Source organism: Mytilus galloprovincialis, chromosome 5 (assembly GCF_965363235.1).
Source record: "Mytilus galloprovincialis chromosome 5, xbMytGall1.hap1.1, whole genome shotgun sequence".
NCBI classification, from domain to species: Eukaryota; Metazoa; Mollusca; class Bivalvia; order Mytilida; family Mytilidae; genus Mytilus; species Mytilus galloprovincialis.
The window spans coordinates 7,915,954-7,942,683 of NC_134842.1; the positions used below are offsets into that span (position 1 = coordinate 7,915,954).

General features: G+C 31.1%; 1 long non-coding RNA gene across 1 annotated transcript; it reads right to left on the bottom strand.

Moving 5' to 3' along the window:
* Positions 1–1,249: 1,249 nt before the first annotated feature.
* Positions 1,250–3,723, bottom strand: LOC143074296 (uncharacterized). Its single transcript, XR_012977778.1, has 2 exons — positions 3,472–3,723; positions 1,250–1,456 (listed from the first exon to the last, which is right to left on the bottom strand). It is a non-coding gene; the product is annotated as an uncharacterized LOC143074296 (long non-coding RNA).
* Positions 3,724–26,730: the final 23,007 nt, after the last annotated feature.

The window sequence follows — 26,730 nt, forward strand, 5'->3', positions numbered from 1 at the left end:
TTTTATAGTTCGTTCTTTTGTTGTACTGTTATATCACTGTCCTAGGTTAGAGAGGGTTGGGATCTCGCTAACATGTTTAACCCAGCCACATTATTTATGTTATGTACCTGTCTCAAGTCAGGAGCCTATAATTCAGTAGTTGTCTTTTGTTTATGTCATCACATCTTTTTTATATTGTATACAACTATCAAGTCAATTTACAGATTTTAAAATGAGCCTAATCCAACTCTGTATGGCAATCATTAAATAATGCCCCCCCCCCCCGCCCCCTTTTTCATAAAAAAAGAATAAAAAGAATAATGAAAGAAAAAGAAAAGATAATTGGATTCAGAGATATGAAAGACTTTTTTTATTAGTTGTCAGTAACTGCCAGTACATTTAGATCAGTAATTAGTCTTTTCGTGGTTGGGATATACATGTACAAGTACCCGGCTACGTCCTCTGTGTGTCAGGAGCCTGAAATTCAGTGGATGTTGTTTGTTAATGTGTTAAATATATTTGTTTTTGGTTGATGTTTTGTACATAATTTAGCCATCAGTTTTCTCTTTTGAATTGTTTTACATTTGTCAATGGGACCTTCTATAGCTTACTATGTGGTATGGGCTTTGCTCATTGTTGAAGGCTGTACGATGACCTATAGTTGTTAATTTCTATGATAGTTTGTCTTTTCTGGAGAGTTGTCTTATTGAAAATCATACCAGATCTTCTATTTTTATAATCATTCCAAATTATTTATAGCTTCTCTTGTTTTTGTTCACATGTCTATGACAGTAGTAGATGGGCATTTTGTTTTCTAGTCAGTCACATTAATTCGAAACTGATTAATTAATACATATAGAAATAAGAAGATGAGACATGATTTCCAATGAGACATCTCTCCACCAGAGACTAAATGATGCAGAAAGTACATATTATGGTGTTATCATTTAAAAAAATCCATTAGGAGTCTGGCATCCAATGAAAGTTGTCCATAATTATTAACCATGCTGAAAGATTCAAGCTATGTTGTTCCTATGCAAATCAAATTGTTTTTTTTCAATTGAACACGACTAATTCTCTTTTTATTTATTTTTAAAGGTAATGTGCATGAACTTATGGAAGTATCCTTCATATAAAAGTGGCTTAGATATATATTTGTACTGTTATTATGTAGCAGCAGTTGATAAAAGAATGGCTGAGCCAACTCTACTAGCAGATCAGGCAAACAGACAAGAAAAGGAGACCACTTATAAATAAATTAAACAATGAATAAATGTGATAAAATTTTATTATCAATATAGTTAATATAATTTGACTCTTTGTGTGGTCATTAGGGCTATTTAAAGTTTGTTAATTGTTCAGCTTGGAACTGTTCCTTATTTTGCAAACAACACGTGCACCTGATGGCAACACAACTCAACTCATATGTTTCTCCTAGTACATGGTAAATCTTCTTTGTGACAAATATCTGTTATTTCTGAAAACAAAAAACTATTCAGTGAGACATGTGAGAACTTATTTTTAAAATGAAATTTTACAAAGTGTCTTAGTTACTTTTGTTTGGTTGCTGTCCAATATATGTATATCCCACATCTCCTTTATTCATACATATTTAGTAGTAAAAATCATATGGTTGTTTATTTACTCTTTTGAAACTTGATAAGGATTTAAAAATCAAGTACAAAATCTTACTTTAATTATCAACTGTAATCTTATTATAGCTCTAGAATGGAAGTAGTGGAATGGGTGTCAATGAGACAATACATAAGAGGCCAAATGGCACAGAAATTATATACAAAATTTACATTTACTGGTGCTTCTGAAATACCTGCTGGTATAAAAATCTATGAAAACTGAACATAAATTGCTTTGTATGCATCAGTCTCTGTGCCAGTCACAAATAAATGCAAGTGATATTCATTGTTTGTAATTGAATTTGTATGTTAAAACCTAATCACAGAAAATTAATTAACTTCTTGTCTTTAAATATTAACAATACAACAGTTTGTCATTAGGAGACCAAGAAATGGGAACTTTCCAGAAAACCAGATTCCATACAGGATAATTGACAGGTTTGTGTTGGCAAAATAAAATAATATAGTTATTTAAGTAGTACAAGTTAGTGTATAATGAGGGGTTACTTGCTACTGGCATAATTAAGCAATGTGATAGTATATCAACTTACTCATGAATCATATGATTTGGATTAAATGGATTAGTTCACCCATGTACAATGTATTCATATATTCATAATACAACATGCACAAGAAGGTATGGTTTGGATTGGACAAAATCAATCAATCAAAAGGGATATAAGTATATCAACTCTGCAAGAGCTTAACCCAATTAACTTGGGCTTTATCATGTACAATGTACATGTGTCATGTGTATTACAAATGTAATACTATTACAAAGTGCAATTGATTACAAACAAAGCCATGACTTTCCTTAACAAGTTTTCTAAATACTTTGATATTTATGAGATGGAGTTTATAGAGAGAATCGCTCTGTTCAAGCAAATTAATAAGCATAAATGCAACAGTCTCTTACTGTAGCAAGTTTGCCATATATGTTGATCAATAATCATGTATTGAATTTAAAAAAAAGAGAGAAATATATTTTCTTAATTTATTCCATTCACAACTTAAACAGTTAAAATTAATTTAAAAGAATCAACATGATCAAACATGCATCCATCCTCCCCATGTTTTGATATATATACAAGTACATCACACCAGAGACATACACAAATATACATGTATGAAGATATTTCACCAACTCATGTATTAAAGTACTGTAAATGTGCAATTTTGTTCAGAATTAGGACTGACTAGTTACTATTTATATAATTTATTTAGAGGTATTCAATAATTCATGACACAAGTTGTCTACATATATAATATATAGTGCACACATGTCATGTAGATTCATTGTACATTACCACACACAATTGCTTTTGTTTATATTACCCACTATATTGTAATAAATACATTGTACATGTAATGATGTATATCATACAGACAGGGAAGAATTGACAGTATCATTTGAAGACATTTCCATTTCAGGCCTTCTTTTTCAATCGAATAAAACAAAATCCCCCCCCCCCCACTTTTTTTTTTATCTCAACTTAGATCAAAGAGGGGTGAGCAGGAGTCTTTGATAATTTTCCTCTTTCCTAACTCAATCCAAATTATTCCATCTCCCTACTCCCCCTGATATGCAATTTCGCATATTCCAATTTTACCCCTCCCTCAACAGCTAAAGGTCGCAATGTACATTAACTGTGTTTACCAATCTACTTATATCAATATTATATGATTACAAAAATTTTGTCCGAGATGACTATGACGTCCAACGGCTGTTTTGCCAGACAAACTGGGGTCGTGCCGAGGGCCCAAGCTTGTCTGACAAAACAGCCGTTGGATGTTAGAGTAATCTCGGACTCACAAAAAGTATGCCTAAATACATTATTTTACTATCTAATTTACGCACCATGAGAGATTGTGAAGCCGACAGGCTGTTAAAGATCTATTTCGTTTCCATCTTCACCATCGGATGTAGAAAATGTTGGCTTCTTTATCCAGTTACCGATTCGGCACCGGCAATTCTCTGGCTCCGACTTACAGGTTCCTACATGTATGATTGTACTGACATAGTTAGTTTAACTTTGGGAATGTCTATCTGTTCACGTTCATCGTCTGTGAATCGATAGTCCATAGTTGTATCGTTGTATTGACGTTCACATATTCGCGGCCATGCTCGTTTGTGTACAAAATGAAAGGACACATATGACGTCACCAGCATTCCGGAACAAAGGGAGATAATCATGTTGCACTTTCCCCGATGAACCATGAAATTACCTGTTTTATATGTATTACGAGGACACACATATATATGACTACCAATATTTTGTTTAGTATTTATTTTAACCAATTTATTAAAATATGAAACAAAAAAAGTTTTTAAAAACCTTTGCATTTCACCTTTAAGCGTTCGTGATCAAGGTAAATCTAGAAAAGTTTTTCTGAATCACGAACTGAATATTAAAGATGGTATTTGCATTTACTATATATAACTCCGTCGATGCAAATGCTGATTAAGGGAGTTCGCTTCTCAGTTTCAAAGTAATTAACTTTTTAAAAGACTAGTTTATATTGATAGGGGATTAATAAAGGAATCAATAGAGCAAACAAAATATATAGGTCGCCGTGCTCGTTTTCGATAAGCCATTGAAATTTTGGCGGGAAAATATTCTCTCTTGACTTTTCATAGCTTTATCATTGACAAGTAAAAGTCCTCAAAAACTATTAAAAAGTAATTAAAATTTTAAAAGACTTTAACAAACAGCTTAAAACTATACATGTAAAAGAATTATTAAGAGAAAAATTGGGGTCACCAATGGATGAAACCAGAGGATTCCGAAAATCTTACCAAAATTCCAAAACCTGACAAGCCAGCTTCCTTAACTACGTCAATAAGTACTAAACATATATTTATCATCAGCTCAATAGTCCGTATATCAGACCTGTCAATAAGTACTAATGATACACTTATCATCAGCTCAATAGTCCGTATATCAGAGCGGTCAACAAGTACTAAACATACACTTATCATCAGCTCAATAGTCTGTATATCAGACCGGTTAACAAGTACTAAACATATCCTTATCATCAGCTCAATAGTCCGTTTATCAGACCGGTCAATAAGTGCTAATCATACACTTATCATCAGCTCAATAGTCCGTTTATTAGACAGGTCAATAAGAACTAAACATACACTTATCATCAGCTCAATAGTCCGTTTATCAGACCGGTCAACAAGTACTTATCATACACTTATCATCAGCTCAAAAGTCCGTATATTAGACCGGTCAAAAAGTACTAAACATACACTTATCATCAGCTCAAAAGTCCGTATATCAGACCGGTCAACAAGTACTAAACATACACTTATCATCAGCTCAATAGTCCGTATATCAGACCGGTCAACAAGTACTAAACGTACACTTATATTCAGCTCAATAGTCCGTATATCAGACCAGTCAACTAGAACTAAACATACACTTATCATCAGCTCAATAGTCCTTATATCAGACCGGTCAATAAGTACTAAACATACACTTATCATCAGCTCACTAGAACGTATATTAGACCGGTCAATAAATACTAAACATACACTTATCATCAGCTCAATAGTCCGTATATCAGACCGGTCAATAAGTGCTAAACATACACTTATCATCAGCTCAATAGTCCGTATATCAGACCGGTCAACAATTGCTAAACATACACTTATCATCAGCTCAATAGTCCGTATATTAGACCTGTCAACAATTACTAAACATACAATAATTATAAGCTCAATAGTCCGAATATTATACCCGTCAACAAGTACTTAACATACACTTATCATCAGCTCAATAGTCTGTATATTACACCGGTCAACAATTGCTAAACATACACGTATCAACATCTCAATAGACCTTATGTCAGACCGACATGCTGTCTGCAATAGGTAGAACATTTCGCATAACTAAATTTAGAAATTACAAAGAATAAAAGTTTCATTCAACAGGAAAACTCGGTCGTAGTTGAATTTGCCAATTTAACATTTGTCCTTGTTTGTCATATAGATTCTACCGCAATAATGTACTTTACATTTTTGGCTTTCAAGTATCTGGGTTTGAGCAAACTTATTGGAGTTTTATCCAGAAACAAAATTTCTATTTGTTGTGGTGCATGCTTCACATTTTTTTATACTTCCAAACGACATTACAAAAAAAATCAATTTAAAGTAATAAGAGTTATATAAAGTCTTTGTGTTTATTTTACTTTAATTTTTTTAACTGTCTATACACCGTTCCTTTTAGGAATCTGATTTTCAGTGGTTGTCGTTTGTTCATGTGGTTCATAAGTGTTTCTCGTTTCTCGTTTTTTGTTTATATTAGACCGTTGGTGTTCCCGTTTGAATAGGTTTACAGTAGTAATTCTTGTGGTCCTTTATAGCTTGCTGTTTGGTGTGAGTCTAGGCTCCGTGTAGAAGACCGTACCTTGACCTGTAATGGTTTACTTTTATAAATTGTGACCTGTATGGAGAGTTGTCTCATTGGCACTCATACCACTCTTCCTAGATCTATCAGCCTTGTATATCTTTTCTTATTGTTAAACATTATTTTTTATATAACTTAACACCATATGCAACGTATAACTGGTAAAGAGATTTATAAAAACTATCAGACTTCTAAACGTCTAATATAAAATTCAAAATGATGAACGCATTTTTTTCTTTTCTGAAAATATAATGCGTCATACCATTTCCAACTGAATCTTAATCTTTTGTTTTGTTGCAACAGTGTTTCCGGTTATGGTTATGGTTGATCAAATAAAAATATGCTTGTCCACTTTTAAGAAATTGTAATGTAATACGTATTGCTGGATGCGATTGTTTTTCTTGTTGTTATGTTTGTTTTTTTTTTCATCATAAATTATGCCGTATGCTTTTCATTTGAAAGTAAAATCACAAAAATACTGAACTCAGAGGAAAATCAAATCGGAAAGTCACTTATCACATGTCAAAATCAAATGACAAAACACTTCAAAAACGAATGGACAACAACTGCCATATTCCTGACTTGGTACAGACATTTTCAAAGGTAGAAAATGATATATTATACCTGGTTGCATAGCGCTAAACCTCTCACTTTGTACGACAGTCTCATAATACGTGAACTAATTAGACATAATAATAGAAAAGTCAAAATATGGGTTCATCATCGTGTTACAATTTTAAAAGAAACCATTTCGTGTGTCTGACGTCAGAAAATTTATACCTCAAATATTTTTGTCCTTCGATGTTTATACAAACAACTCTAAACTTTCACATGGGCAATGTTAGCATACAGGGAGCGGAAGTTTCTAGCTACATTGAAGACCCATTGTCGGCCTTCGGCTGTTGTCTGATCTATGGTCGCTTTGACACATTCCCTATTTCCTTTCTCATTTTTTTTATTTAAACAATCAAAAGAATGTAAGAATTAATTTCAGAAAGAGACCGAGATTTAAAATAGTCCAAAAGCTATAGAATTCATAAGATTCCACAAATGGTCCATTCAACTACGTAATTAAATAATTTTGACGTTTGTGGTTCCACGTATTTTCTAATGTATAATAGAAATATAACATAATGAAATATAATAGAACAATAACATATTGACAGGATCCGAGTCACATTATAATTATATGAACCAACGAAACACAAAACGTCGCATACACAAAACACACCAGCAAAAGTGAAAGATAATACAAACACATTGACGGGATGTATAAGTACCGAGCCATGTTAAATGGATATCACAGAAAACAATCCAACAGTAAAAGTAAAAATGATAATAGAACAAAGACAGATGAAAAACAATATAACATGTTGTTAAGATGATAAACAACGTCAGTAAGCAGAATCTAAACATTAAGACCGTCCTGTATTATTTGTTGACACGGAATATTTATCAACAAGGTTTTGGTACCTTTCGATGAACATTTTTTAGAAAAAGGACTAGACATACCCCTGCTTCATCAACTTTCTGGATAGACACTGATGACGTTTTACAAAGTCTGAGTAGGAGCTGCAATTATTACAAATTTACTTTCTAATTTTTCCGTTTGAAGGTTTTTTTAAGGTAATTCTAGAAATTCGGACTTCAGAACATATAATGAGTAGTTATTATCATTCATCTATTCCTTTCATATCTGACTTTAAAATGTGGATTATTTTGATCGTTTATAAAAGAGGGACGAGAGTTACCAGAGGGACATTCAACATAAAAGTCAATCATAAGGCGAATGGTCATCCCCTATTTTCTTGCATCTACGTCGTATGGTCTTTGGTTGGTTGATGTCGGATAAGCCAGCATTCCACAATTTTCTTTGTTTGTATGATATGATTTTCTTGCGCAAAACTTGCTTAATTGGAAACAAGTTCAAATTGTCCATATCTAATAACATAATGCGTTTACGAAGTATAGAAAAACACCAGCCCAGAAAATAATTATAGCAAAAATGTTCCAACTCTTGTTTGAGTAGTATCATATTCACGGAATTCCTTAATTTAAATATACGGACAAAAACAGCCATTGAATACATGGGACAACACCATCATGCTTTATCATGTAACGTTATACTGAATACGTGTTCATAAACTTATCTAGATTCTTATTATATCGATCAACAGTAATTGAAAAGATATACATATTTAGTTCAATTGTATTTTAGTTTTCAAATCCTTTTACGAATATGCTGACTACCATCAAAGCATACATTATGGATTACTTGTCTTGTGTCTTTTATCTACAACAGAAAACATTTATCATCATGATGATCAACTATTTTCCATATTTTTCCATAGAGGCATATATCAAAACAATTAAAACATTCCGTGTACTCCAAGTTTTCACTTCGTAACCCGGATTTGTTTTCTCTCAATCGAACATCGATATACTACTTTCCCCTTATTTTTGTATCCAATATGTACTAATAATAGAGTGTTATTAATCATTTAAATACTGAGGGTGAAGGCGAAAGGCCTCGACAGTTGTTGTCTTTATCTTAATAAATGCTTTTATCATTTAGAGAATCTGTTGACAAATGTATATTGTTTTTTTTTATTTATAATATAGTCATAACTTCTCGATTTTGAGACAAATTTAAGATGGAACGATTTTTTTAGATAAAAATATTGTTAAAACATCTGTATAAGTTCCTTCTAGATTTCTTTTAATTAATTATGTGAGTTGTAGGGTCGCCATCTGTATATGTTATTTTCTAGATGTTTTTTGTTTTTCTTGTTTTTGGGTCGATGTATAAACTGACGTAAAGGTATCTGTGTATTATGCCTATATGTGTCTTTTTTTATGTTATTTGGTAATTATATCACTGATGTATAACCCGTTTCGTTTTCTTTTAGGTCAAATATATAAAAGTAAGTTTTTAACATACCCAGATGATGGACAAGTACATTTACATTTGGTTTTAGTCAATGCCCATGATCGTCTCTTAACACATTTTCCACTTATACATCTTTTTAGGCCATGTAGGTGGCGACAACAGAAGTTACAAGCTTTGTGTGACGGACATCCTCCCCAATTACAATCTATGATTACTCCATCAGCTTGATTAATCGTCATGCCTGAAAGAATCAGAGAAAAGCTTAGGGACTTTGAGTAATTTAAAGGCAAAAACAAATACATCCAAGAATTTGCCAATTTAATATATGTCCTTATTTGTCATATAGATCCTACCGCATTAATGTACTTTTACATTTTCGGCTTTCAAGTATCTGGGTTTGAGCAAACTGAATGGAGTTTTATTCAGAAACAAAATTTCTATTTGTTGATGTGCATGCATTTTTTTAAACTTCCAAGTGACATTACAAAAAAAATCGATTTAAATTAACAAGAGTTATATAAAGTCTTACCTGAAAGGCAAACGAGTAGTATGATAATAGCTACAATTGTTTTCATGGTGTCTATCTGAAATTAGAATTTACTTTACATTAACAAAGAACTACACAAAGTGCATGATATATTTGTGTACAAAACAGTAACTAATGTTACAATCGACAAAGATAATTAGTATGCGTAACAACATATAATAATGAATACTAGTATTCAAGCCGTCTACACCACCAAATAAAACTAAAAAAAAATCATCCCCTAACTAGTGATTGACCGTCATTATTTCTCAAAGCGAAAATCTCTATTATTATAAAGTGCACAAATAACCAAAAAGTAAAATCACGAATATACTGAACTCCAATGAAAATTCAAAACGGAAAGTCTTTATCAAATAGCAAAATCAAATGATGAAACATATCAAACGAATGGACAACAACTGTCATAATACAGGCATTTTCAAATTTTCAAACATCTCCTTAAAGGTAAAAGGAGACATAGTAATGTTATGCAAATACCATGGAAGAGAGAGTACACAATATATTGAATTAAATTGAGCAATAAAGTTATGCCTTATACATCATTGGGTATGCTCGCAAAAAAAATGATAAAATATAAAACAAAACTAATAATAAATACTAATACTAAATAATTCAGTCAAATACAATGTAAAACCTAAGTAAAATTTATGTAATAAGTCTGTGTCAAAGAAAAATCTGTTGCGTATATTTTTTTTTACTTTTACTTCATTTGAAGTAAACATATTAACGAATTGAAAAATAAAATTGCTGTTTGAATCAATGACAAAATACTTTTACAAAAATACTTAATCAATCTAGAAAAAGAATAGAAAAAATAGAAAACTAGTGTGTGCTTACCAAGATTGTCTTTTATGTTGATTGAGAACCACTGGAAAGTATGCACCGCTATGGCGACAAACAAGTATATATATAGGTAGTCTCTGTAACAGATTGGCATTGCTGCGTAAACAATTTTCTCTTTCGTATATTTTTTTATACTTCATTTGAAAATTAAAAATGTCATATTAATGATTTCTTGTCTCAAACACCATGTGTTGTACTTTTATATATTTAACTTCTTGTTTTTACAAAAAGCTAATTAACCAGTAAATGTTAATTATTCATCGGCTGTCCGAATATACATTTAAACATGTGCTGCACTTTTATGTATTTACTTCGTTTTAACAAAATGATAATTAATCAAAAATATGTTGATAACGGCTATTAGAACATGAAATAAATGTTTGGATTTGTAACGAAAAAGTAAAATAAATAGCCCATTGTTCTTTATCTTTCATTACTACATAGTATTGCTTGATCGTGTTTGCATTGTCAATCAAATGTCTATATTCCCCACTTTTCAAAATGCCGCCTTAGCTTTAACGGCCGGCGTCTGTACGTTAGATTGAAGTATGTGTTCCTCTTCCTTTGATACAGCATATACATAGTACACAGCTATTTTTGCATAGGTACTATTTCTGTACTAAAAATTTGTAGTACTGGAAATCTACTTTTAATATTCAGTACTATTTTGTTACTCTAAAATTATTGTAATATTTAGGTACCTGTATTTCAGTACTTTATTTGCACTTGAAATTAAGGAACTACAGACTTGATTTTTAGTTACTACCGTTACATTTTCAGCATTTTGAAAGTTTTTCTATTTCAAATTGCTTAAAATTATGATTTTCAAACATGTAATATTGTATTATTTCTGTACCAAAATATTTAGTACAAATTAAGTACTGTAAAATATAAGTACCTAAATATTACAATAGTTTTATAGTAAAGAAATAGTACTAAATATTAAAGTAAAATTTCAGTACTGCTTTTTTTTTAGTACAGAAATAGTACCTATGCAAAAGTAGCTGTGTAAACCTAATTCGCGACGGTAAAACTTCCAAGCTTCATATACAATACAGTCATCTCTTAAATTTTATTCAATATGTGGAATTTATTTACCCTTCGTATGCAAGTTTTATTATTTTTAACCATAATAGATTATCGGTAATAGAAGTATTTTACATAAAACTTTATCTTAATTTGTTTTCATTTAATTTTTCGAAATAAGTATAGTGTGTATGAAACCAATATTGGTCTGTTAATGTTTGCGGTATTCATTGAAGGAAACATAAATTTGCCGATGTATAAACCTCAAATTTCTATAAGGAGTATACAATTAATTTAATGAAATATGAAAAACACTTGTCTTTAATGACCATTACGCTCATGTAATGTGTTAAGTAAAGAGAAACCCATCCACTATTAATTCTAATCATGAGCAAACAAATGGTGGGTTTGATAAAGAGAACTCAAAGGTGCACATGACTTCGCCGACAGTATCTAAGTGGGATTTGAGTTATATGTTTTTTAGTGTTTCTATGTAGTATTTTCTGTGACGGTATTTTCTTTTGTCCATTTCTGTTATAAATAGTGTTGCTCCTTTATTTTTTAATCCCAGTAGTACCTACAATTAGTAGTTTCTTTTTTTTAAATGAAATTTAGATGATTCTTGTACACGCAAAATGTGCGAATTAATTAATTGCACAACTCATGTTCTTAATATGTAGCCTTTACTAAAATGTACTATTAGAAAAAAAATCATAAATGCAAATACAAAATACATTTATTAATACTATTTTATAATTTAAAAAGTAATTTGACCGTGTTTTGAAAGAGTTAAAGTGCATATTGTAAGAAGACAAGAATGCATACGTTTATGAAAAAGGGAGCGGATACCGAAGGCTAATAAACAAATATCTGTCAACAAAAATCATTCAATATCATGACGAAAATTTAAAGAAAGAAAAATAACTAACGACAGTTTACATAACAGTAAACAGAAAAAAAAAAGATCGAGCACATAACCAGGGTAAAAATATGTTTTTTTCTCATAGGGGCCATCAGTTATGAGGACGATCTTGCTTAACAGAGATAGAATAAATGAGATGAACACTGCAAATAAAGGCAACAGTAGTATACCGCTGTTCGAAAGTCATAAATCGAATGAGACTAGTTACAAACTAAAACTGAAAGAAACACATCATTTATGAGAGAAAAACAACGAAACATTAATAGAAACTCTAAAACGAATAAAACAACAAACGAAAATGCACCACACACATATTTTTTAACGAGTTGGTTAACTAAAACTATGTCTCTGAGTATCAGCTCACTATTAATACTTTTGATGGTTTATGTATTTACATGTCAGAACTGTCGGCTGTTTATGTTTATCGATTGTGTTCTATTTTCAATATTATGACATTTTGACTGAGTAAGAGCATTTTTATAGATCGTTCTTATGTTGTACTATTATACCACTGTCCCAGGTTAGGGGAGGGTTGGGATCCCGCTAACATGTTTAACCCCGCCACATTATTTATGTATGTGCCTGTCCCAAGTCAGGAACCTTTAATTCAGTGGTTGTCGTTTGTTTATGTTACATATTCGTTTTTCGTTCATTTTTTTTTATATAAATAAGGCTGTTAGTTTTCTCGTTTGAATTGCTTTACATTGTCTTATCGGGGCCTATCATAGTTGACTATGCGGTATGGGCTTTGTTCATTGTTGAATGCCGTACGGTGACCTATAGTTGTTAATTTCTGTGTCATTTTGGTCTTTTGTGGATAGTTGTCTCATTGGTAATAATACCACATCTTTTTTTTTATATGAAGAGTAGTTTGTGTATATTTCTAAAGACGCTCACCCTGTCGATGCAACTAGTTTTACTACTATTTTGATTAATGAGCCTTAGTTAGTCTTTGTTTGTTCCCTTCGTTTATCGTCCCCGAGGGTATCACCACCCAAGTAGTAACCTCTTCGGTGTTGACATAAATATCAATAATATGGTCATTTTTATATATTTCCCGTTTACAAAACTTTGAATATTTCGAAAAACTAAAGATTCTCTTATCCCAGGCATAGATTACCTTAGCCGTATTTGAGACAACTTTTTGGAATTTTGGATCCTAAATGCTTTTCAAATTTGTACTTGTTTGACTTGATGAATATTTTGATATGAGCGTCACTGATGAGTCTTATGTAGACAAAACGCGCGTCTGGTGTACTAAATTATAATCCTGGTACCTTTGATAATTAATTATACCTTTGTTATTTTGTATCAATTGAATTGGCATTTAACACTGATTAACTGCCCTCGCCTTTACTTATTTGTGCTTTCTCATTAAATAAAGTAAACATGTAAAGTAATTACTAAAGGTTTTATGTTCTCTTATACAACACCATCGTAATGTCTCTAATGTTATACTTTAAAAACTTACAGACAGGTAAACATAATAAGTGCTAAGCATTATATGAAATAATTTATTCGAAGAATGATTACCCAAAATAAATCACGCGTAACATTAAAAGTCAACATAAGGAGGACTCAAAGTTTCATTTCCGATCTTTTCTTGTATCTTTTTAATTCTAAATTTGATATGAACTTTTTGATATTTGGTAACTATTGTTGCCAATATATAGCTCTCAGACTGACTTTCCCTTAAACATGTAACTGTATAACTTAAAGGGGCAATAGCTGTCAAAATTGTGTGCATCGATTTGACACAAATTTTCATATTTGATTTATGACATACTAAAACACATATCCGACTTATAATAAGCCTTAAATAAACAGCTGTCATTGTATATGCTAGATAATATATATAAGAATTGCTTTTGTATTTTGGAGATCAATTCAGCCAATCAAATGATTTACCGTTGTTTCACTTTCAATGTTGACATTCATTTCTTTTAATAACCATACTAACATCAATCACTTGTGCTCCATCTCTGGCTTAGGGGTTAAATTTAAATTCACACAAACACAGATTCAATCAGATCGAATAACTCATCCTCGATGTTTCTGTGATTATGGACTTTCCGAATTGACTTTCCTCTAAGTTCAGTGTTTTTGTGATTTTACTTTTTTCTCCGCTTATTTTGACAGAATTGAACCATACCGGACGCTATAATTGATCTTTCTCTATATTACTTTCATAAATGATTATTTTCATAAGTTTCTGGTTTTATGGCTTTCAGTTGTTGTGAGTAGAAATTTGTTTGCAATTTTTTTCCTTTTTTTATTGATGGAAGCGTTGTCTTTACATTTTCATCTATCCATTTGGTACGTTCTTAATTACTTTTTGAGGAAGAGATTAGGTTATACTTGTACTCGAAGAAATCTCTAGGCTTCGTAAAACAATCACTGTCGAAACTCACATATTGTGCAGTTCAACATTAATGTCCTAGTTAGTAATCATTGATTTAAATGTACTGCTAAAAATATAGAAATCATAAATGTAACAAAAGAAATAAAAAATACTTGTTGTATTTATTAACCGAGAAATTATGATTTAACAAGTAATTTGAAAATTTAAAGTATAGATTTTAAGTAGATCCCGTCATTATTATTGTAAATATTTTGTTTCTTGTCTTTCATTTTTGCCAGCTTGCTTTGTATTTATTCCTTTTTTGCTTCATGATTATATTTTTGTTTGTTTTTATAGGAATTAAGATTATAACACATTGTTGAGTGCTGTACCCCTATTTTTTTACATTTTTAACTGGTATTACTGTTTGTGTTGTTCACACTTCGTTGTCAATATAATTGAATTTGATGGGACTGTCATACAAGTGAAAAAGTTCGCTAGCTATAAAACAATGGTTTCATCCAACATTTTCGACTTACAAAAATACCCGTACCAACCCAGGAATAGCAGTTGTTATCTATAAATTGATGAGTTGGAGCTTTTAAGTTCGTCACTTAATTAGGGACTTTCCGTTTAGAATTTTCCTCGGAGTTCAGTATTTTTGTGATTTTACTTCTTCTCATGTAAAGATTTGAAAGAATTTTTAAAATATGGTTATGTGGTATATTTTTTTTTAGGTTAAACAAAATAGTCTACCCGCTATTGCTTCTAAATGTGTACAACAATGCATTCAACAAGTGACCATGACTTTTCCAACAGTATTTTCATAAGTTTCTGGTTTTAATGGCTTTCAGTTGTTGTGCGTAGAAATTTGTTTGCTGTTTATTTCCTTTTTTTTTTATTGACGGAAGCGTTGTCTTTACATTTTCATCTATCCATTTGGTACGTTTTAATTACTTTTTGAGGAAGAGAGTGGGTTATACTTGTACTCGAAGAAATCTCTAGGCTTCGTAAAACAATCACTGTCGAAACTCACATGTTGTGCAGTACAACATTAATGTCCTAGTTAGTGATCATTGATTTGAATGTACTGCTATAAATATAGAAATCATAAATGCAACAAAAGAAATAAAAAAAATACTTGTATTTATTAACCGAGAAATTATGATTTAACAAGTAATTTGAAAATTTCAAGTATAAATTTGAAGTAGATCCCGTCATTATTATTGTAAATATTTTGTTTTTTGTCTTTCATTTTTGCCAGCTTGTTTTGTATTTATTCCTTTTTTGCTTCATGATTATATTTTTGTTTGTTTTTCTAGGAATTATGATTATAACACATTGTTGAGTGCTGTACCCCTTATTTTTTACATTTTTACCTGTTTGTTTTGTTCACACTTCGTTGTCAATATAATTGATTTTGATGGGCTGTCATACAAGTGGAAGTTTTCGCTAGCTATAAAACCAGGGTTTCATCCAACATTTTCGACATACGAAAATTGTCCATACCAACCCAGGAATGGCAGTTGTTATCTATAAGTTGATGAGTTGGAGCTTTTAATTTCGTCACTTAATTAGGGACTTTCCGTTTAGAATTTTCCTCAGAGTTCAGTATTTTTGTGATTTTACTTCTTCTCAGGTAAAGATTTGAAAGAATTTTTAAAATATGGTTATGTGGTATATTTTTTTAAAGTTAAACAACATAGTCTACCCGCTATTGTTTCTAAATGTGTACAACAATGCATTCAATAAGTGGCCATGACTTTTCTAACAGTATTTTCATAAGTTTCTGGTTTTATGGCTTTCAGTTGTTGTGCGTAGAAATTTGTTTGCTGTTTATTTCCTTTTTTTATTGACGGAAGCGTTGTCTTTACATTTTCATCTATCCATTTGGTGCGTTCTTAATTACTTTTTTAGGAAGAGATTGGGTTATACTTGTACTCGAAGAAATCTCTAGGTTCGTAAAACAATCACTGTTGAAACCCACATATTGTGCAGTACAACATTAATGTCCTAGTTAGTGATCATTGATTTGAATGTACTGCTATAAATATAGAAATCATAAATGCAACAAAAGAAATAAAAAAATACTTGTATTTATTAACCGAGAAATTATAATTTAACAAGTAATTTGAAAATTTAAAGTATAGATTTTAAGTAGATCCCGTCATTATTATTGTAAATATTTGTTTCTTGTCTTTCATTTTTGCCAGCTTGCTTTGTAGTTATTCCGTTTTTGCTTCATAATTATATTTTTGTTTGTTTTTATAGGAATTATGATTATAACACATTGCTGAGTGCTGTGCTGTACCCCCTTTTTTTTACATTTTTACCTGTTTGTTTTGTTCACACTTCGTTGTCAATATAATTGATTTTGATGGGACTGTCATACAAGTGAGAGTTTTAGCTAGTTATAAAACCAGGGTTTCATCCAACATTTTCGACATACGAAAATTGTCCATACCAACCCAGGAATGGCAGTTGTTATCTATAAGTTGATGAGTTGGAGCTTTTAATTTCGTCACTTAATTAGGGACTTTCCGTTTAGAATTTTCCTCGGAGTTCAGTATTTTTGTGATCTAACTTCTTCTCATGTAACGATTTGAAAGAATTTTTAAAATATGGTTATGTGATATATTTTTTTTAGGTTAAACAAAATAGTCTACCCGCTATTGCTTCTAAATGTGTACAACAATGCATTCAACAAGTGACCATGATTTTTCCAACAATATTTTCATAAGTTTCTGGTTTTAATGGCTTTCAGTTGTTGTGCGTAGAAATTTGTTTGTTGTTTATTTCCTTTTTTTTTTGATTGACGGAAGCGTTGTCTTTACATTTTCATCTATCCATTTGGTACGTTCTTAATTACTTTTTAAGGAAGAGATTGGGTTATACTTGTACTCGAAGAAATCTCTAGGCTTCGTAAAACAATCACTGTCGAAACTCACATGTTGTGCAGTACAACATTAATGTCCTAGTTAGTGATCATTGATTTGAATGTACTGCTATAAATATAGAAATCATAAATGCAACAAAAGAAATAAAAAAAATACTTGTTGTATTTATTAACCGAGAAATTATGATTTAACAAGTAATTTGAAAATTTCAAGTATAAATTTGAAGTAGATCCCGTCATTATTATTGTAAATATTTTGTTTTTTGTCTTTCATTTTTGCCAGCTTGTTTTGTATTTATTCCTTTTTTGCTTCATGATTATATTTTTGTTTGTTTTTCTAGGAATTATGATTATAACACATTGTTGAGTGCTGTACCCCTTTTTTTACATTTTTACCTGTTTGTTTTGTGCACACTTCGTTGTCAATATAATTGATTTTGATGGGCTGTCATACAAGTGAAAGTTTTCGCTAGCTATAAAACCAGGGTTTCATCCAACATTTTCGACATACGAAAATTGTCCATACCAACCCAGGAATGGCAGTTGTTATCTATAAGTTGATGAGTTGGAGCTTTTAATTTCGTCACTTAATTAGGGACTTTCCGTTTAGAATTTTCCTCGGAGTTCAGTATTTTTGTGATCTAACTTCTTCTCATGTAACGATTTGAAAGAATTTTTAAAATATGGTTATGTGATATATTTTTTTTAGGTTAAACAAAATAGTCTACCCGCTATTGCTTCTAAATGTGTACAACAATGCATTCAACAAGTGACCATGACTTTTCCAACAATATTTTCATAAGTTTCTGGTTTTAATGGCTTTCAGTTGTTGTGCGTAGAAATTTGTTTGTTGTTTATTTCCTTTTTTTTTGATTGACGGAAGCGTTGTCTTTACATTTTCATCTATCCATTTGGTACGTTCTTAATTACTTTTTAAGGAAGAGATTGGGTTATACTTGTACTCGAAGAAATCTCTAGGCTTCGTAAAACAATTACTGTTGAAACCCACATATTGTGCAGTACAACATTAATGTCCTAGTTAGTGATCATTGATTTGAATGTACTGCTATAAATATAGAAATCATAAATGCAACAAAAGAAATAAAAAAATACTTGTTGTATTTATTAACCGAGAAATTATAATTTAACAAGTAATTTGAAAATTTAAAGTATAGATTTTAAGTAGATCCCGTCATTATTATTGTAAATATTTGTTTCTTGTCTTTCATTTTTGCCAGCTTGCTTTGTAGTTATTCCGTTTTTGCTTCATAATTATATTTTTGTTTGTTTTTATAGGAATTATGATTATAACACATTGCTGAGTGCTGTGCTGTACCCCCTTTTTTTTACATTTTTACCTGTTTGTTTTGTTCACACTTCGTTGTCAATATAATTGAATTTGATGGGACTGTCATACAAGTGAAAGTTTACGCTAGCTATAAAACAAGGGTTTCATTCAAAATTAATGACATACAAAAATGCACGTACCAACCCAGGAATGGCAGTTGTTATCTATAAGTTGATGAGTTGGAGCTTTTAATTTCGTCACTTGATTAGGGACTTTCCGTTTAGAATTTTCCTCGGAGTTCAGTATTTTTGTGATTTTACTTCTTCTCATGTAAGGATTTGAAAGACTTTTTAAAATATGGTTATGTGGTTTATTTTTTTTTAGGTTAAACCAAATAGTCTACCCGCTATTGCTTCTATATGTGTACAACACAATGCATTCAATAAGTGACCATGTCTTCTTCAACAGTATTTTCGTAAGTTTCTGGTTTTATGGTTATCAGTTGTTGTGCGTAGAAATTTGTTTGCCGTTTATTCCTTTTTTTTTATTGTCGGACGCGTTGCCTTAACATTTTCATCTATCCATTTGGTACGTTCTTAATTACTTTTTTAGGAAGAGATTGGGTTATACTTGTACTCGACGAAATCTCTAGGCTTCGTAAAACAATCACTGTCGAAACTCCCATATTGTGCAGTACAACACTAATGTCCTAGTTAATGATCATTGATTGAATGTACTGCTATAAATAAAGAAATCATAAATTCAACAAACATGGTAAAAGAAATAAAAAAATACTTGTTGTATTTATTAACCGAGAAATTATGTTTTAACCAATAATTTGAAAATTTAAAGTACACATTTTAAGTAGATTCCGTCATTATCATTGTTCATATTTTGTTTCTTGTCTTTTATTTTTGCCAGCTTGCTTTGTATTTATTCCTTTTTTGCTTCGTGATTATATTTTTGTTTGTTTTCATAGGAATTAATTATAAGATTATAACACATTGTTGAGTGCTGTACCCCTTTTTTTATATTTTTACCTGTTACGACTGTTTGTTTTGTTCACACTTCGTTGTCAATATAATTGAATTTGATGGGACTGTCATACAAGTGAAAGTGTTCGCTAGCTATAACACAAGGGTTTCATCCAACATTTTCGACATACGAAAATGCCCGTACCAACCCAGGAATGGCAGTTGTTATCTATAAGTTGATGAGTTAGAGCTTTTAATTTCGTCACTTAATTAGGGACTTTCCGTTTAGAATTTTCCTCGGAGTTCAATATTTTTGTGATTTTACTTCTTCTCATGTAAGGATTTGAAAGACTTTTTAAAATATGGCTATGTGGTATATGTTTTTTTAGGTTTAACAAAATAGTCTACCCACTATTGCTTCTAGATGTGTACAACACAATGCATTCAATAAGTGACCATGACTTCTCCAACAATATTTTCGTAAGTGTCTGGTTTTATGGCTTTCAGTTGTTGTGCGTAGAAATTTGTTTGCTGTTTATTCCTTTTTTTTACGAAAGCGTTGTCTTTACAATTTCATCTATCCATTCAGTACGTTCTTAATTACTTTTTTAGGAAGAGATTGGGTTATACTTGTACTCGAAGAAATCTCTAGGCTTCGTAAAACAATCACTGTCGAAACTCACATATTGTGCAGTACACCATTAATCTCCTAGTTAATGATCATTGATTGAATGTTCTGCTATAAATATAGAAATCATACATGCAACAAAAGAAATAAAAAAATACTTGTTGTATTTATTAACCGAGAAATTATGATTAAACAAATAATTTGAAGATTTAAAGTACAGATTTTAAGTAGATCCCGTCATTATCATTGTAAATGTTTAGTTTCTTGTCTTTCATTTTTGCAAGCTTGCTTTGTATTTATTCCTTTTTTGCTTCATGATTATATTTTTGTTTTTTTTATAGAGATTAAGATTATAACACATTGTTGAGTGCTGTACCCCTTTTTTTTTACATTTTTACCTGTTATTACTGTTTGTTTTGTTCACACTTCGTTGTCAATATAATTGAATTTGATGGGACTGTCATACAAGTGAACGTTTTTTGCTAGCTATAAAACAAGAGTTAAATCCAATATTTTCGACATACGAAAATGCCCGTAACAACCCAGGAATGGCAGTTGTTATCTATAAGTTGATGTGTTTTAGCTTTTAATTTCGTCACTTAATTAGGGACTTTCCGTTTAGGAGTTCAGGATTTTTGTTATTTTACTTTTTCTAATGGAAGGATTCGAAAGAAAATTTAAAATATGGTTATGTGGTATATTTTTTGTAGGTTTAACAAAATATTCCACCCGCTATTGTAACAAGACTATTACTTCTAAATGTGTACAACACAATACATTCAATAAGTGACCATGACTTCTCCAACAATATTTTCGTAAGTGTCTGGTTTTATGGCTTTCAGTTGTTGTGCGTAGAAATTTGTTTGCCGTTTATTCCTTTTTTTTTTTACGAAAGCGTTGTCTTTACAATTTCATCTATCCATTCAGTACGTTCTTAATTACTTTTTTAGGAAGAGCTTGGGTTATACTTGTACTCGAAGAAATCTCTAGGCTTCGTAAAACAATCACTGTCGAAACTCACATATTGTGCAGTACACCATTAATGTCCTAGTTAATGATCATTGATTGAATGTTCTGCTATAAATATAGAAATCATACATGCAACAAAAGAAATAAAAAAATACTTGTTGTATTTATTAACCGAGAAATTATGATTAAACAAATAATTTGAAGATTTAAAGTACAGATTTTAAGTAGATCCCCTCATTATCATTGTAAATGTTTTGTTTCTTGTCTTTCATTTTTGCAAGCTTGCTTTGTATTTATTCCTTTTTTGCTTCATGATTATATTTTTGTTTGTTTTTATAGGGATTAAGATTATAACACATTGTTGAGTGCTGTACCCCTTTTTTTTACATTTTTACCTGTTATTACTGTTTGTTTTGTTCACACTTCGTTGTCAATATAATTGAATTTGATGGGACTGTCATACAAGTGAACGTTTTTTGCTAGCTATAAAACAAGAGTTAAATCCAATATTTTCGACATACGAAAATGCCCGTAACAACCCAGGAATGGCAGTTGTTATCTATAAGTTGATGTGTTTTAGCTTTTAATTTCGTCACTTAATTAGGGACTTTCCGTTTAGGAGTTCAGGATTTTTGTGATTTTACTTTTTCTAATGGAAGGATTCGAAAGAAAATTTAAAATATGGTTATGTGGTATATTTTTTGTAGGTTTAACAAAATATTCCACCCGCTATTGTAACAAGACTATTACTTCTAAATGTGTACAACACAATACATTCAATAAGTGACCATGACTTCTTCAAAAGTATTTTCGTAAGTGTCCGGGTTTCAAGGCTTTAAGTGTTTTAAGGCCGTACGGTGACCTATAGTTGTTAATGTCTGTGTCATTATGGTCTCTTGTAAACAGTTGTTTCATTGGCAATCATACCACATCTTTTTTTTTATATTTTGTATGTAGAATTTTGTTTTCCGTTCCTTTGTTGTTGACGGTGGTGTTGTACTTTCATTTTCATCTATTCATTCAGTACGTTTTTACTTTTTTAAGAAGAGATTGGGTTAAACTCGACGAAATGCCTAGGTTTGATTATACAATCACTTTCGAAACTCAAATCTTGATGCAGTATACCAATAATGTCCTAAGTTAATGATCATTGATTGAAATGTACTTCTATACATATAGAAATCAAAAATGCAAAAAAAAAATGCTTGTTGTATTTATTAACCGAGATTTTATGATTTAATAAGTAATTTTAAAAAGTTATAATGCAGATTTTAAGTCGATCAGCGTTTGTCTGGAGAAAGTGGAGAATACCGAAAGGCAAATAAATAAAAAAAATGTCAGTAGTAATCAAACAACTCCATCACTTCAGAATATTAAGAAAAAAAATTAAAATATGTGCAAACCACTATGCAGATTCAAAGTGATTGAGCACCACACATACCCAACAAAACCAAGGTCAGAATCATGGTTTTTTGAACAAAATTCAGCTCCGACGCAGCGAAAAAAAAATGCAATTGACACTTGTTTTAGTTTTGAGATGGCTATACGACTATCTTTACCAATTCCGATAATATGTCTAGGTGTCTCAGATTAGTAGTGTCACAAAATTGTAATTGTAGACCCTAAGATACGCTGTATCAGACTGTGGGTCGTTTTCTTTTCAGATTGGAACAATTAACAGAGATTTGTCGGAGTTACTTGCGAAGAAGAAAACACCTTCTCTGCCGCCCCACACGATCTCACTCGTTTTCACTTTTCAGATCCCTCAGTTTTTGTTTGTTACCTTGATTTGTGATATTTGAATATCGGTAAACCATTGTTGCCTAAATTTGCTCCAGCATTGGATCTGTTGTATTACGTCTAACATCCGTCGATGAAACCATACGGACATTGATATCAGCAGCTGCAGTGTAATCTATTTAACGTTTAAAGACACTTTAAATTATTTGGTGGCAATTAGTTCATTTTTTGTCTTGTTACAATAACCAAAAAGTGTAAGAAACAGAAAATACAAATACAAAAACACAATGAACACCAATAATGAAAACAGTGAAAACTATAGCTCGTTCACTGTAAACTAAAATTGTACCGAAAATTGTTGAGAAAGCTGAGCATTTTTTTATCTCAATAATTTTCAATTGCAATTAAGAACAGCCTCTAATTTTATAACCAATTCTCACTAATAGATCTTTTCAACAATTGTCTACACCTACAATTGACAACAACTTCGACAGGTAAAATGTAAGTGGTCGTCTCAAAAGTAGTAATGGTTGTATATATTTGTTATTGATCAATAATTGAGTTGAGAAGGAAAAATTCAACACATTGTTTTTTATTTATCACAACTATATTGTTTTTATTTTTGGATTGGTTATGAATAAGAGTCTAAATGGGGTTAAGAGAATATACATAACTGGACCAACGCTTTAGAATCACGCACAAAAATAGAGAAAATAAAAGAGTCAGATGTTCCCATTAAATTTTTCGATCAGTAACTTTGATACTATGGGGATGATGCAATGTTTTTACTTGTCATATAAAACATTATTCGAAAAATGAGCTGACCGCTATTGGCAAGCGAAGCAGGCTTCCAGCATTGAAAACTTGTACAACTGGATATCCATAATCATATTATCGGAGATGCAATTGTTTCGGATGGGAATAAAGGTTAAATGCTTGCTATTTTTTTAATATATGATAAGTATTTTATGAAAAAGGGGGAACCACAGATAATCAACAAAAGCTGTTTGCAAAATATCAAGTTTTTTAAATAATATCGTTAAAATAGAATATGTAGTACACATGTACTACAATGTTTGTTTCTGTTACATGCATGTTATACATGAATGATTTTTATCTTTGATACGACCCCTCGATTTCTCCTGTTAACTGTAAGTGTCAATAGTCGTAGTCGAGAGTAGTTGAAAAGGTCTATTAGTAGACATTTTCTGTTGATGGCCAGTAAGTTGACCATTTGGACAAGTTTCCTCCCACTAAATTTGTTTTTCTATATCAAACTGTTAAGCCATTTGGGTGATCTTTGTTGTAGATCAGGTTCAAATTGACTAGTTGAAATTAGTCTGCAGTGAAAGTATTCAATTAACTACCCACAACTCTCTACCTAACACATTTAATAATGTTTCATGATAAGTGATACATCTCAGTTTTAATGATTAATTTAATGATTGATCTTGCAGTTGGCAAAACAAAAATTACTGGTTGTTAGTCTTGTTAGTTGCTATAAAGAATTGCAACAATGATTTTTATAAGTGCAGCATATGGAGTAAATATACCTATGCAACAAACAGTAGAAATACAATGACATACTTGAAAAAAAACATTTCTGATTTGAAGTTGCTAACAAAATGAAACAATAACATGTTACATTTGATCGGATAGCAGGACAAAAGTACTGATCCGACGGTGAATTACAATATATATAGGACGATGTGGTATGGGTGCCAATGAGGCAATCTATATCCAAGTCACAATTTATAAAAGTAAACCATTATAGGTCAAGGAAGGTACGGTCTTCAACACGGAGCCTATGCTCACATTGAACAGCATATCTCAGCAAAACAAAAGCATGTGAGTTTAGCGATTAGCCTTTCAACTGCTGCAGAAGAGAAAACAAAATTACATATACTTTTAAAACTACAATTTTTTTTTTAATGTATTTGTTGAATGGTTTGTTATTTTGACTTAATCTATTGATGCTATTAAATGATGTTTGAATATCTATTTATGAAACGCTAAAACCTTTCTGTTAAAAAACCGTTTAAATTGGGTTTTTTCCATAGTTGTTTTTTGTTTAAATTTACATTTGTCGTAAATTTCGCATCTTTTTAAGGTATATAACATCGAAAAGTTAATACACTTGTTTGACTGTACACTTTTGTCTGTCTGATCACACACGCATATTTCTTATCTATACTACAAATCGATATACTTCCTTTGGGGATTGTTTGTTACATCAATAAAATGCCGGATTCGATTCCTTCGACATTAGTGGGGTTTTCTACTCTTTATAAAAAAAACTTGGCGAGCATTTAGATGGTTTAACTCATTAGCTTGATATCGAAACACATCTGGATTTTCTTTTTATTTGAAAACGTTTTGAATTAAATATAAATTTAGGCTTTTGATTCTTTTTTTAATGTATAATACATGTATATAGATATAATAGAGATGTAGAACAAGTATTTGGTTATTTTGATGAATAATTTTTGAATTCGTTCCAATGCCAATAAACATTACCTCTAGAAATTAAAACAAATGACCTGTCAAAACTGACCTGAGCTTGAGCAAGGAGTTGTTTTGCGGTAATATTTTGAAAGGAAGAAGTTGTAGTAGCCATATATTTTTTGGAAAATGAAGTCAACTTGTAAATGATTACGATAGTGTACAATGATAAATGAAAGTAAGTTATTATGTCGCATAAAAGTTTTGTTCGTAAACAAGAAATGATAATCCATATTCTTTCTGTCAAGATAAAGCGCATGGAAAAAGTAAAATAACAAAAACACAGAAATCTGAGGAAACATTTAACACGGAAAGCCCCTTATTAAATGGCAAAATCAAATGATAAAACACATCAAACGAATGGACAACAACTGCCATCTTCCTGACTTTGTACAAGAATTCTCAAATGTAGAAAATGGTGAAATGAGCTTGGTTTTATAGCGCTAAACCTCTCACTTGTATGTCAGTCGCATCAACTATCTGTATGTTAATAACGATGCATGAACAAAACAGACATATTAGATAAAACTGTCAAAATAGAGATACAGTCATCATCACCGTGTCACGTTCTCAATCAGAACAAAAACAAACAAATATATAACAAAGAAGCACAAAAAAGGAAACAGAAAAGGGGTAGGGACAAGAAAAAAACCGTTTGATATTTTTTTCAAATCGGGACATAATGTTAAGATATACATTTTTTCAAGAAATATAAATGAAAAATATCAAGATTTTCATCTGATGACGACACACTTATGTTATACGAGAGGGCCGAATGATACAAAAGTAACAGTCAAACTCATAATTCGAAAATAAACTGACTAAAAATTAAAAAGACAAACAGACAAACAATAGTACACATGACACAACATAGAAAACTAAAGAATACACAACACTAACCCCACTAAAAACTTTTTGGAATTTTGAATCCTCGATGCTCTTCAACTTTGAACTTTTTTGGCTTTATAAATATTTTGATATGAGCGTCACTGATGAGTCTTATGTAGACAAAACGCGCGTCTGGCGTACTAAATTATAATCCAGGTAGCTTTGATAACTATTTGTAGTTCAGAATTTTCAAATCATAATAGCACATTAAGATAATTGCATTTTAATAGAACAAAACCATAATCACG